This window comes from Triticum urartu, chromosome 1A (genome assembly GCF_056163025.1).
Source record: "Triticum urartu cultivar PI428250 chromosome 1A, HENAU_Tu73, whole genome shotgun sequence".
Lineage (NCBI taxonomy): Eukaryota > Viridiplantae > Streptophyta > Magnoliopsida > Poales > Poaceae > Triticum > Triticum urartu.
This window is the reverse complement of record NC_141873.1, coordinates 390,582,754-390,597,799: the sequence shown is the minus strand read 5'-3', so window position 1 is coordinate 390,597,799 and position 15,046 is coordinate 390,582,754. Positions and strand designations below refer to the sequence as shown.

The 15,046-nt window shown below is 46.3% G+C and overlaps 2 pseudogenes; one reads left to right on the top strand and one right to left on the bottom strand.

Moving 5' to 3' along the window:
* Positions 1-6,921: 6,921 nt before the first annotated feature.
* On the top strand, positions 6,922-8,702 carry LOC125529524 (putative glycerol-3-phosphate acyltransferase 3 pseudogene; annotated as a pseudogene).
* A 1,987-nt stretch (positions 8,703-10,689) lies between these two features.
* Positions 10,690-14,723, bottom strand: LOC125529523 (cell number regulator 6-like; annotated as a pseudogene).
* Between the last annotated feature and the right edge of the window lie 323 nt (positions 14,724-15,046).

Here is a 15,046-nt window from a genome sequence, read left to right as displayed (position 1 = left end):
AAACTCCTTCTTGAGAAAGGACCCGTTCTTAGCGACAAACAATTTGCCCTCGGATCTGAGATAGAAGGTGTACCCAACTGTCACCTTTGGGTATCCTATGAAGATGTGTTTGTCCGCCTTGGGTTCGAGCTTCTCCGGCTGAAGCCTTAAGCATCGCAGCCCCAAACATTAAGAAACGACAACTTTGGTTTCTTGCCAAACCAATGTTCATACGGCGTCGTCTCAACGGACTTATATGGTGTCCTATCTAAAGCGAATGCAGCTGTCTCTAATGCATAACCTTAAAATGAAACGGTAGATCGGTAAGAGACATCATAGATCGCACCATATCTCATAAGGTTCGACTACGATGTCTGGACACGCCATAACCCAGTGGTGTTCCAGGTGGCTTCAACTGTGAAACAATTCCACAATGTCTTAAGTGATTGCCAAACTCATAACTCAGAAATTCTCATCGATCAGATCGTAGGAATTTGATCTTCTTGTTATGATGGTTCTTAACTTCACTCTGAAATCGCTTGAACTTTTCAAACGTTTCAGACTTGTGCTTCATTAAGTAAATATAACTATATCTACTCAAATCGTCAGTGAAGATGAGAAAATAGCAATATCCACCGCACGCTTCAATTCTCATTGGATCACACGCATCAGCATGTATGATTTCCAACAAGTCACTTGCCTGTTTCATTGTACCTGAAAACGGGGTCTTAGTCATCCTGCCCATGAGGCATGGCTCGCATGTGTCAAGTGATTCAAAATCAAGTGACTCCAAACATCCATCGACATGGAGTTTCTTCATGCATCTTACGCCAATATGACCTAAGCGGCAGCGCCACGAGAAAGTGGTACTATCATTATTAACTCTACATCTTTTGGCGTGAACATGTGTATTACCACGACCGAGATTCAATGAACCATTCACATAGGGTGCATGACCATGAAAGGTATCATTCATGTAAACAGAATAACCATTATTCTCTAACTTAAATGAATGACCGTATTGCAATGAACATGATCTAATCATATTCATGCTCAACGTAGACACCTGATAACATTTATCTAGGTTCAACACTAATCCCGAAGGCAGATGGAGCGTGCGATGGTGATCTCATCAACTTTGGAAACACTTCCAACACACATCGTCACCTCGCCCTTAGCCAGTCTCCGTTTAGTCCGTAGCTTTTGCTTCAAGTCACCAATAATGGTAACTGAACCAGTATCCAATACCCAGGTGCTACCAGGAGTACTAGTGAGGTACACATTAATAACACGTATATACTTTGTTGAAGTTGCCAGCCTTCTTATCTACCATGCATTTGGGGTAATTCCGCTACCAGTGACTGTTCCCCTTACAATAGAAGCACTTAGTCTCGGGTTTGGGTTCAACCTTGGGTTCCTTCACTGGAGCGGTAACTGGTTTGCCATCCATGAAGTTTCCCTTCTAGCCCTTGCCCTTCTTGAAACCAGTGGTCTTGTTAAACCATCAACACTTGATGCTCCTTCTTTGATTTCTACCTTTTGCGGTCTTAAGCACCGCGAACAGCTCCGGGATCAACTCCATCCCTTGCATGTCATAGTTCATCACGAAGATCTAGTAGCTTAGTGATAGTGGCTAGAGAACTCTATCAATCACTATCTTATCTGGAAGTTTAACTCCCACTTGATTTAAGTGATTGTAGCATCCAAACATTCTGAGCACATGCTCACTAGATGAGCTATTCTCCTCCATCTTGTTGGCAAAAGAACTTGTCAGAGGTCTCACACCTCTCAACACGGGCATGAGCCTGAAATCCCAATTTCAGCTCTTGGAACATCTCATATGTTCTATGGCGTTCAAAACGTCATTGGAATCCCGATTCTAAGCCGTAAAGTATGGTGCACTAAACTATCAAGTAGTCATCAGGATGTGTCTGTCAGGTGTTCACAACATCCACAGACGACGTTGTAGGGGTTTGCACATCGAGCGGTGCATCAAAGACGTAAGCCTTCTGTGTAGCAGTGAGGACACTCCTCGGACTACGGACCTAGTCCGCATCATTGCTTACAATATCTTTCAACTTAATCTTTCTCTAGGAACGTATTGAAACAGGGAGCTACAACGTGAGCTATTTATCTACAACATATTTGCAAAGACAATTTAGACTATGTTCATGATAATTGAGTTCATCTAATCAAATTATTTAATGAACTCCCACTCAGATAGACATCCCTCTATTCATCTAAGTGAAACATGATCCGAATCGACTAGGCCGTGTCCGATCATCACGTGAGACGGACTAGTCATCAACGGTGAACATCTCATGTTGATCGTATCTTCTATACGACTCATGTTCGACCTTTCGGTCTTCCGTGTTCCGAGGCCATGTCTGTACATGCTAGGCTCGTCAAGTCAACCTAAGTGTTTCGCATGTGTCCCGAGGCCATGTCTATACATGCTAGGCTCGTCAACACCCGTTGTATTCGAATGTTAGAATCTATCACACCCGATCATCATGTGGTGCTTCGAAACAACGAACCTTCGCAACGGTGCACAGTTAGGGGGAACACTTTTCTTGAAATTTTAGTGAGGTATCATCTTATTTAAGCTACCGTCGTTCTAAGCAAATAAGATGTAAAACATGATAAACATCACATGCAATCAAATAGTGACATGATATGGCCAATATCATTTTGCTCCTTTTGATCTCCATCTTCTGGGCTCCATGATCATCGTTGTCACCGGCATGACACCATGATCTCCATCATCGTGTCTTCTTGAAGTTGTCTCGTCATCTATTACTTCTACTACTATGGCTAACGCTTTAGCAATAAAGTAAAGTAATTACAAGATGTTTATGTTGACACGCAGGTCATAAATAAATTAAGACAACTCCTATGGCTCCTGCCGGTTGTCATACTCATCGACATGCAAGTCGTGATTCCTATTACAAGAACATGATCAATCTCATACATCACATATATCATTCATCACATCCTTTTGGCCATATCACATCACAAGGCATATGCTGCAAAAACAAGTTAGACGTCCTCTAATTGTTGTTGCAAGTTTTTACGTGGCTGCTATAGGTTTCTAGCAAGAACGTTTCTTACCTACGCGAAAACCACAATGTGATATGCCAATTTCTATTTACCCTTCATAAGGACCCTTTTCATCGAATCCGATCGGACTAAAGTGGGAGCGACAGACACCCGCTAGCCACCTTATGCAACTAGTGCATGTCAGTCGGTGTAACCAGTCTCACGTAAGCGTACGTGTAAGGTCGGTCTGGGCCGCTTCATCTCACAATGCCACCGAATCAAGATAAGACTAGTAACGGCAACTAAATTGACAATATCGACGCCCACAACTGCTTTGTGTTTTACTCGTGCATAGAAACTACGCATAGACCTAGCTCTGATACCACTATTGGGGATCGTAGCAGAAATTTAAAATTTTCTATGCATCACCAAGATCAATCTATGGAGTAATCTAGCAACGAGGGGAAGGAGAGTGCATCTACATACCCTTGTAGATCGCTAAGCGGAAGTGTTGCAAGAACGCGGATGAAGGAGTCGTACTCGCAGCGATTCAGATCGCGGTTGATTCCGATCTAAGCGCCGAACCACGACGCCTCCGCGTTCAACACATGTGCAGCCCGGTGACGTCTCCCACGCCTTGATCCAGCAAGGGGAGAAGGAGAGGTTGGGAAGACTCCGTCCAGCAACAACACGACGGTGTGGTGGTGGTGGAGGAGCACGGAACTCCAGCAGGGCTTCACCAAGCACTACGAGAGACGAGGAGGGAAAGAGGTAGGGCTGCGCCAAGAGGGAGATCGAATCGTGTGTCTTGCAGCCCCCAATACCTCAAGTATATATAGGGGAAGGGGAGGGGCTGCGCCCCCATCTAGGGTTCCCTCCCTAGGGGTGGCGGCAGCCCCAAAACCCATCTAGGGTGGCGGCCAAGGGGGAGAGAGGGGGGTGCACCTAGGGTGGGCCTTATGGCCCATCTGGACCTAGGGTTTGCGCCGTCCCACTCTCCCTTGCGCCTTGGGCCTTGGTGGGGGGGCGCACCAGCCCACCTGGGGCTGGTCCCCTCCCACACTTGGCCCACGCAGCCTTCTAGGGCTGGTGGCCCCACCTGGTGGACCCCCGGGACCCTCCCGATGGTCCCGATACGTTACCAATAGCACCCGAAACCTTTCCGGTGACCAAAACGGGACTTCCCATATATAAATCTTTACCTCCGGACCATTCCGGAACTCCTCGTGACATCCGGGACTCCGGACAACATTCGGTAACCGCGTACATACTTTCCCTATAACCCTAGTGTCATCGAACCTTAAGTGTGTAGACCCTACGGGCTTGGGAGTCATGCAGACATGGCCGAGACAACTCTCCGGTCAATAACCAACAGCGGGATCTAGATACCCATGTTGGTTCCCACATGCTCCATGATGATCTCATCGGATGAACCACGATGTCAAGGATTCAATCAATCCCGTATACAATTCTCTTTGTCTATTGGTACGATACTTGCCCGAGATTCGATCGTCGGTATCCCGGTACCTTATTCAATCTCGTTACCGGCAAGTCTCTTTACTCGTTCCGTAACACATCATCCCGTGATCAACTCCTTGGTCACATTGTGCACATTATGATAATGTCCTACCGAGTGGGCCCAGAGATACCTCTCCGTTACACGGAGTGACAAATCCCAGTCTCGATTCGTGCCAACCCAACAGAAATTTTCGGAGATACCTGTAGTGAACTTTTATAGCCACCCAGTTACGTTGTGACGTTTGGCACACCCAAAGCACTCCTATGGTATCCGGGAGTTGCACAATCTCATGGTCCAAGGAAATGATACTTGACATTAGGAAAGCTTTAGCATACGAACTACACGATCTTGTGCTAGGCTTAGGATTGGATCTTGTCCATCACATCATTCTCCTAATGATGTGATCCCGCTATCAACGACATCCAATGCCCATGGTCAGGAAACCGTAACCATCTATTGATCAACGAGCTAGTCAACTAGAGGCTTACTAGGGACATGATGTTGTCTATGTATCCACACATGTATCTGAGTTTCCTATCAATACAATTCTAGCATGGATAATAAACGATTATCATGAACAATGAAATATAATAATAATAACTAATTTATTATTGCCTCTAGGGCATATTTCCAACAACGACGACAACTCCCTCTCTCTGGAGCTACGAACAAACTCTAGATTAGGGCTCCCGACGAAGAACAGGAGGTGACGGCGGCTCCATATTGTAAAACACAATGAAACTTTCTATCTCATTTTTTTCCTTGAAGGAAGTGAATATATAGCGCTGGAATTAAGTCAGAGAATGTCCAAGGGGCCCACGTGGCCAGGTGGCGCAACCTAGGGGTGGCCACGCCACCAACCCATGTGGCCAGCCCCTGGCCTATCTCTGCTGAATTCTGGTTCTAGCATTTTTCATTTATTTCAAAATAATTCTGCGTAAATTTTCATCAAATTCCTAGAATTTTTTATTTTTGCAAAAAAGAACACCAAGGGAGTTCTGCTGAAAAAAGGTCAGCTCGGATTAGTTTCATTCAAATCATGCAACTTAGGGGGCTAAACAAGAGCAAAAATGTTTGAAAAAGTAGATACGATGAAGACGTATCACCACCACGTGTGCGCGCCGGACGCTCCCTCTGGATTTTGTTTTTTATTTTCTATATGCGTTTTCGGGATTTTGACGGTTTGTTTAGTTTTTTTTCAGGGGGGGGGTTGGTTTTCACCTGGTTTTTCCTAGGTTTTGCGAATCACAAATGTGATTCTTGAAAAAGGAAAAAATATGCTTCCACTAAAAGCACATATTTGCTCTATGCTTCTCAAAAAGAAAAGAAAATATGTGCTTCCACGAAAAGCACGGATTTACTTCTTGTGAAAGGACAGATTTGCTTTTGCGAGAAGCATAGCTATGAAAAAAAACGTGCTTTCATGAGAAGTACAAATTTGCTTCTTGTGGAAGCATAGACTTGCCTCCGTGAAAAGTGTGCTTCTAAAGGAAAATATGTGCTTTCACAAGAAGCAGGTGTTTGCTTCTTGTGGAAGCATAGACTTGCTTCCGTGAGAAGTGTGCTAAGTAAAAATTTTGTGCTTCCACTAGTAGCACGGCTGTGTTTCTCGAAAAGGGGAAAAAGGTGAAACCCCCCTACCGTGCTTTCGGGCTCCAAATTTTTTCTTCATTTTTTTGGTAATTCATTTTTTTGGTGGCCGGTTTATTCGGTTTTTTTTTGTATTCATTTATTTTATTTTTTCTTTGATTTTTTGGATTTTCATGGTAAAGTTCCTCAAAGCCTATTAACATGTGTTCTAGCTTCGAAGTCTTGACCCGATAAATCCAACAGTGAAAATGGTTCAGGATTTGGACTACGGTTCAAGAGATCAAATGTTTCGAATAAAAAAGTCTACGAAAAAAACTCACAGGTTGTGATAAGTGATGCATATGCAATGTGTTACTTGTCAGCCTAGAAAGTCGGGGTGACCTTTGGATGGGGTAACTTGTCAGCCTAGTGATTTCGTTGTTTGTTTTGTTTTGAGAAAGTAAGCTGTTGTTCGCACTTCGCAGTGAAGGGCCGCTTCCAACAAAAGGAAAGGAAGGCCCGAACTGCGGAGATCATCAGACCTGAACAAAGAGTCAAAAGACTGCTGGGCCTTGAACCCATCAAGTTGGGTTGGTGGGCCATACGTTTACCGGTCCATACAAACGCAAATTTTGTGGATTAGAACTCTTTATTTCATTGTCTCAAAAAAAAAACTCTTTATTTCAATCTGTATAGCCCCGCGGGGATAGCGACTGAACAGGACTCCAATTCCTGGTTCTTCCCGAACACGATTAAAATTTGAAGTGTAATACAATAGGCAAGCACGTAGTCCAGTAGGAATTTCGTTTGGCGCATACTAGTATAGCAGATATAAATGCATCTGCACTCTTCGTGGAAGAGGAGTTTCCGAGACACCGCACAACAGATCGAGAAATCCTGAGGCTAAATCACGGTACGTGCGCGGGCGCGCATGGCCATGGCGATGTCAACCGGCGACGGCGTCGTCCACCGCATGCTCAACCTCCACCGATTCGTCAAGAGCAATCTCGTCGCCGGTCTCCTCCGGTTCATCCCGACTGCGCCGACGATGACGGCAGCACCGGCGGTCGAGCCGCCCGCGTGCCTGCTCGGAAACGGCATCAAGACCGTGGTGCTCGAAGTCGACGCGCTGCTCCTCAAGTCTTCACCGCCGTCGGCCGCGACGCTGTTCCCTCCTTTCTTCCTCGTCGCCGTCGAGGCCGGCAGCTTCGCCCGAGGCCTCCTCCTGCTCGCGCTCTACCCGTTCCTGCACATCATGACGCACGCGATGTGTGTAGAGGCCATGGTCATGGTCAGCTTCTGCGGGCTGCGGCGCGACGAGGCGGCGAGGATCGGCAGGGCCGTGCTGCCCAAGTACTTCTCCAAGGAGGCGGCGCGCGTGGAGGCGCTGGGGGAGGCGAGGGAGGCGACGGCGAGTGAGGTGAAGGTGGCGGCGGCGAGCAGGTCGTTCCCGACGGTGATGGTGGAGGCGTTCTTGAAAGATTACGTGGGCTTCGACGCGGTGATCGGTATGGAGGTCAAGGCGGGCCACGGATACTTCGCCGGTGTAATGGACGGCGGGGAGACGTACGCGGAGAGGCTTAGGGCTGCGCTCAAGAGAGCCGAAGAGAACACTTCGTACCACTACCCGAAGCCCATGATCTTCCATGACGGCCGGCTGGCGTTCACGCCGACACCGGCGGCCGCGCTCGCCATGTACGTGTACTTCCCCTTCGCCGTCGTGCTCTCCGTCGTCCGCATCGCCATCTACACCCTCCTCCCGCGGCGCCTGATAGGCCCAGCCGCCGCGCTCGCCGGCGTGCGGGTGCGCGTCACCGGCGCCCCTCCCGCCGCCGCGAACGGCGAGAGCGGCGCCTCGGGCGGCCGGCTCTACGCGTGCAACCACCGCACGCTCCTCGACCCGATTGCCATCTCGAGCGCGCTGGGGAAGCCCGTGTTCGCCGTCACGTACAGCCTGAGCCCGCTGTCGGAGCTGCTCTCGCCGATCCCGCTGCTGCGCCTCACCCGCGGCCGCGACGAGGACCGGCGCCGCATGTCGTCGCTGCTGGAGCGGGGCGACGTGGTGGTGTGCCCCGAGGGGACGACGTGCCGCGAGCCGTACCTGCTCCGGTTCAGCCCGCTGTTCGCCGAGCTCGCCGACGAGGTGAACCCCGTGGCGGTGGACGAGCGCTCCACCATGTTCTACGGCACGTCGACGTCGCCGGGCGCCAAGTGCTTGGACTCGGTCTTTTTCCTGATGAACCCACGGCCGGAGTACTCCGTCCACTTCCTGGAGCCCGTGCGCACAGACAACCCGCGTGGCAGCATCGAGGTCGCGAACCAGGTGCAGGGCGTGCTGGCCGGCGCTCTCGGGTTCACGCCCACGGCCCTGACGAGGAAGGACAAGTACTTGCTGCTCGCTGGTAATGAGGGGGTCGTGTCGACCAAGACGAGCAAAGTCATCTAGAATTGTAGAGATGTTTAGAACATATAGTAGTACATAGTAGAATTTTGTTTTGCGGTACTGTACATCGCACTGCATAACCACATTTTTTGTATGCCGGATTGATGAACTGGGTATGTTTGGAACGCTAAAGTTTCATATATTTCACATGGGATGGGACACATTATTCATCAGCTGCCTGGATTCTCTGGAAAAATATCTAAGCGCTAGTCAAATTTCTCCTTCGTGTAGCTTCTTCCTCTTGCCGCGCTTCGACTCCGGCCGAATTGCCGGTCTCCTTGCTACCCCCACCCTCCCCAAGCTGCCATCTCCACGGAAAAGGCATTTACATCCGTGTTCCGTTCACAGCGTGTATCTCCATCGTCTAAATCTATACATGATGTATGTGAGAAAGCTGAGAAGGGTCCTGCTAGGACCCAGGTTAGTCTTGTCCAGTAGTAGGTGACGCGCTATTGATAGATTCACTTTACCCCTCCGACGGTGGAATTAATTTCTGTGATTATCTCTCTAGCCTATTTTGTTGGAAGTAATTTAAACATCACAAAATTAAAATATCATGTTATTGAAATTGTTCTCAAAGAATGTTCTTTAAATAGTTTTAAATAAAACCAAACTGCATCCCACAAAAAAACATAGAACCAAAATTTATTAAACTGGTTTTTGAACTTTGCCATGACAAATAGAAGTACTTTTGGAAAACTCTGGCATAGCTCGCAATTTTTGAAAAATAGGTAGAGAACATTTTAACCGTATTTTTGGAACTTTATCGCCAAAACTCAAAGAACTTTTCATTTTTATTGGTTTCTTCAAAAATCCTTCTGATTTTCATGGCAAAGTTCAGGCACATTCTTCATAAAGTCCGATAAAGCCTTCATAAAAATTGCACGCGCGTGATTTTTTAGTGAGGCTGTGGGTTAACATGTAATAATCCTACAGTAACTAGTGACATTATCCTGCAACAAAAAGTAACTAGCGACGTTAATTATCCATGCCAGATATAATTATGAGGCTGGCTTGCCACTAAACAGGAGCATGGGAGGGAAAAGTGCATAGAGCATGCGCAGGACCTAGGTAGAGAAACGAATCTACTAGCCTGTGGCTGGTGCATGGCTGACACAATAGTGGGCCTAACTGATTGGACAACATGCTTGATGGCCGGCTCGGATTCACACTGCATACAGAACGTGAACATAAAAAACCGCGTCCCCATCTCCACTGGTCTGCCGCGGCACTTGGCCACCCCTCTAAGTCCATCCTCTTCTCCGGTGCCGGCAACCCCCTCGCCGCCCCCCCGTGTTGGCCCCGGCTTGGCATCATCAATTCACCATGCCCGGCTGCATCACCCCATCTCCGCCTCACCATCTTCTCTTCGCAAAGGGCTTGCAAATAGAAAACACGATTTCATATAAATTTGCAAGAATTACACATAAATGCTAATCTACACTACATCAAAGGAGATTTGCCTAAACCTCTTCATATAGTTGTACCATACACTTAGGCCTCCTTTGATTTGTAAGAATATTATAGGATAGGATTCCTATAGGAAAATTTTCATTGGAGCTCTTTGGTTTGTAAGAACAGATTTCCTAGTAGGATTATCCTTCACATTTCAAAGAAAAAGAAAATTAGCTCAAACCTTATGGAAAATTTCCTATCCTACGAATCGAATAGCACCTCTTTTCCTATAGAAAATGAGATGAATCACATCTCTTTTCTATTCCTATGATATTCCTATCCTTTGAACCAAAGCAGGCCTTAACTTTCATGAACGAGAAGTCGAGAACACAGGCAATGCATAATGTGGATAGAACATAGGACATACCACTCACAAATGTAAATATATCCACACATATATTATATGCCCACGGGCAACATTCTATCATAGGTAGTAATGGTCTCCACATATATATTATATGCCCACGGGCAGCACTCTATCATAGGTAGTAATGGTCTCCACACATATATTACATGCCCACGATGAACATTCTATCATAGGTAGTAATGGTCATAAACTAAAATCTGGATTAGAACAATGTTTCATACGGTACCTGCCAGATGACAGTGATTTATTAACAATATATGGTAGTCTCTAAATTGGCTAGCAGATTCCATGTCAGTTTCAGTTCTCATGCTATCTTTCCTAGAGAGGTATCACCTCCACATCATCATGCTCGGCCTTCGACGCTTCATTCTCGGATGTGGGAGCGTTGTTCTCGACCATGCTCATCTCTTGCAGCGGCGGCGGGTTGACAATGGTCATTGGAACAGCACTGCTTTCTGCGAGGCGGCCTTTCCTTTCACGATGCTCCTGACAGTTTGCGCACCAGGGGAAGCAGCAGTGGACTATGCCAGGAGGGCATGGAGAGTTCTGGTGGAAGCACAACAATATGTGATGGTTAGCGAAAGGCCCGTGATACTGATGCATGAAACTAAAAGCCCAGCCCGCATATCAAATGCTAGACGTGACAACTGATTAGAATTAGTGACCACAAAAAGATACTATACGTGAAAAGGTGGTCAAGGACCCTCCATGCTCACAATGATGAGCAATACAGGGTTGATGAAATGGTCTGATAATTCAATCATATAACCAGCTACCGCCAGTGGACAATGCCAAGCAAAAATTTCATGACAGTGACAGAAGTTCGCTGGACGACATAACTCTCTCGTCCAAACTACAGAACTTTATTTTAGTGAGGACGGATACACATAACTTTAACCATGCAGTTTGCTTCTGGACGCCTGCATACTTGATACAACTATCTCAGATGGAGAATGCAATTCTGTACTTCTTATAGTAGGAATAAATACAACTGTTTGTAGATGTTCTTCTGAATGCGATTTATCATGACACATACAAAGAAAACAGTGGAAGAGAGAAAGAAGTACCTCGAGATGATACCTCCTCTGAAGCTGTAGACGAAAATTACCAGTATATATAGAGCATAACCACCAACCGAACACCAGGCCTTCACCAATCAGGACTGATGTGTCTGGGTCAACACCATGGAATATAGCCGTAAGGATTGCCAATGCAATGCCACCTTCACCACAGACAGCATGGCAAGTGCAGGGTGTTTTCCATGGGATATCTTCTCTAAGAGCCTGAACATTTCGTCCAAACAAAACACAGGGGCAGAATAGACCAGTCCGGCCTAAAACAGTAAGAAGATCAGACACGCAAGTGGTTCAGAAGTATCTCAGAATGTAGCAGTAATATATATGAAAACTGCACGGACTGAAGCATAAAGGTACAAACATCACAAACCCTATGATGACACAATTTGAATAAGAAGGCCCCATGAATGAAAGTCGGTAATAGACTAAGCAATTATGATTAGTAGACACATCCGCAAACTTTATGGTGTTCCTTTTAGTGCTTAGATTAACTCTTCAGTAAACCTGGAGATGGTCCCTCTTGTGATTAGAGATTCAGCTGCTCTGTGTTCAAGTTCAGAAGAACGGCATAAGGAACCTCGGAGCATATTACAAGATCCATCACTACAAGATTTTTTTTTAAAATCCAACCTATGGAAGTCAAGAAAGAAAAAAGAATTAGCTATTCCATTAAGCTTTCAGGTTTCGGCCATGTACGACGCAGTCATTTATGTGCTCAACAGTTTATCGCAATTAACACTTATAGTGGGAAAGTGTACATGTACAAGAACTTTCAAACAGATCAAGAAGAAAGACATCTTTAGATCAAAAGCATTGTAGTAAAAGTAAACGTTACAACTGCTAATTTTTGCTTCTTTGAAACAATGGAAGTTGCAAATTCTTTTCAATATGAGCACATTCTCGCAGCACGTTGATTTTGCAAAGAGCCTAAAAGAGGTAAAATGATAACCGACAGTCAGCTGTAGAAGTGTGTACGGGGCTGTTTGGTTTGTGCCCCAACTTGCCCTGCCAAAATTTTGGCATAGCCAAAGCAAAGGCATGACCAAAATTTTGGTGTGGTAGTGTTGTTTGGATTGTAGCCATAGCACGTACCAATTTTTTGGCAAAATGGTTGGGTCTCAGTTTGGTTTGTAGCCAATTAACATGCCACATATCAGCATCTGAGGTCTTAACTTGAAATTTTTATATAAGGAGCCCATAAATCATGATGATCAAACATTCAGAAAAAAGAACAGTAAAGAAAAGTTCAGAGAAGCAGCATGTACAGGCTTTTGACCGAGTGAAACAGACGTACTAGCCGACTTGATCAATACGATCAGAGGAGGCGTGCGTATACAAGCTAGCTAATTAATTTTCCGGCTCACGTAAGACCGAAGCATAATACGCGGGAATGCTAGCAGGCTGGCAGACAATATTCTGGTGGACGAATTCACCCCACGGCTTGCCCGCGTACTGGCGAGAACTGCATGGGCAAACGCCGGCTGGGTTGGGCAAGTCAAATATTTGGTGTCCAACCAAACAACAGCCAAAACTCATGGGCACGCCAATGTTTTGGCAAGGCCAGCTTTGGCTCAAAACCAAACACACCCTACATTTTGAAGAACTTTTCCAATACGGAAAAAAGAAGGGTCGTCTTTAACAATAAGAACATGATAATCGAAGTCAGACGTTACGACTGCTACTCTTTATTTCTTTCAGACAATGACCAGTGCTTAATCCCTTCCCACATGAGCACATCATCACAGGCTAATTTTACAAAGATAATAGAAGACCAAAAAGATAACAGAACTTCAAATTTGCAAACCATAAAGGCTTGCAATATGATACAAAAAAGTGTATGTGAACAATTAATATTTCAAAATAAAGTACTCCTAAGCAAGCTATAAAAAAATGAAGTACTCAATTTGGACTGTTCAGTCATGAACCTCTACCCCTCTAGTCTAGGTAAAATACTCCTAAATGTAGGGCAGACATGCTTCGGATCGACTCCACATTATAAATTTGAGTTACATGTGTAGTATAAGACATAAATCAACATCGGGTTGGCTCCAGTTTACAACTGAGTTATATGTGCAATGTAAAATATCAACCATGCCTTTCTCATAGACATGAGAAAGAATTAATTGACTATATGTTTAGTCTACCATGGTTTGTTCCTCGATTAAGTTCACGGTTGTTAATGAAAAAATGACAGAGAGGAAGAAAATTCAGATTTGCAAAGCATCTCTGTTTGAAAACTGTCTCAACTGGTACCACGTAAAAAGGAGGCAACACCAAATTTATGACAGGCAACTGCTCACTAAACTAATGTGGAAATATTTCACAATGATCTATAAGCATATAAATATTGTTATAATTTGTAATTGAAATTTCGAAAGAAACATCTTTAGTGCTGAAAAATAGTCTGTAACAAACACATGTAAAAAATGGAAAACAATAAAAGCCTAAATGAAAAAAAGGAGGATAGGAGGTGTATGGGCCATCCTTGTGCAGATGTTTCTCTTTTCTTTACTAGAGAGAGATTCACTTGACGTACGGGCTTCATAATAAAAACCTGTGTGCGCTTAATACGCGGGACCGCTAAAGGATTTAAAACTAAAGCACCTAACCTCTGTCGGTGACACTTCGGTAACACTTCAATGCCATGGAAACAAACATCTAGTTGCTGAGTTGTGCAATGTGTGTAATAGCCACAAACCCTGAGCTCAACCACAGCAACACAACCCCATCCTGTGCAGATCCACATGAAAATTCCTGCCAACTCTGGCATATCAGCACATCAAAACTACCACGAATTTTGAAGGTGTAACCCGTCTAGAGCGGGAGGAAGTAGCAGAACTAGATCGGCTAGGCAGTTGAAGGGGGGGGGGCAAATGCAAAGGCGAGAAGGAAATTCCACGCCACTTACAACTCTCGGGGTCTTCGGCGCACCCGAAGATGGCGGTTGTCCACGGCTCGTCGGCGGGCGACCGGTGGCTCTCAGGCAGCACCTGCCGCATTCGAAGCACTTCCTCTGCTCCAGCTATACAGCCACACGGCGCAGCGCCCAGAATCAGATCGGACCATCCCGATTCCCCGAACAAACAATTGCGGCAGCAGAAATTGGAAGAAAACGAGGATCGCGCGAGGAATGGTGAGACCGACCTGCGGGACGGCGACGGGCAGGTTGAGCTCGCCAGGGCGGATGTCCTCCACGCTGGGGCCGGAGGCGGAAGCGTCCTGGTCCTTCTTCAGCCTCACGTACTGCAACGGGTGGCTGCGGCTCGCCTCCGCCATTGCCGTCCTCTCCTCGCTTCGCCCCCGAGGGTTTTTGGGCTGCCGACGAAGGGGAGGGCTGCGCGGTGGGGAGTGTGGGGACGGGTGCGAGTGGTGGAGTGAGATCTGGCTCCCGACGCGTCCGACGGTCCACGGTCAGGTCAGGTCAATGACGGTTCAGCCGGGGGGTCCACGGTCACGTTTGCCTTTTTGTTATTGAAATATGTATGTGGCAACCGTGTGGCAGATTGCTAAAACTATCAAACGACCCAAGCAATGTCTGATCTTCATCGCGTGGCTATTCCTCCCCTTCGCTCGTCTTCATCCCCGCACCACCACATGAA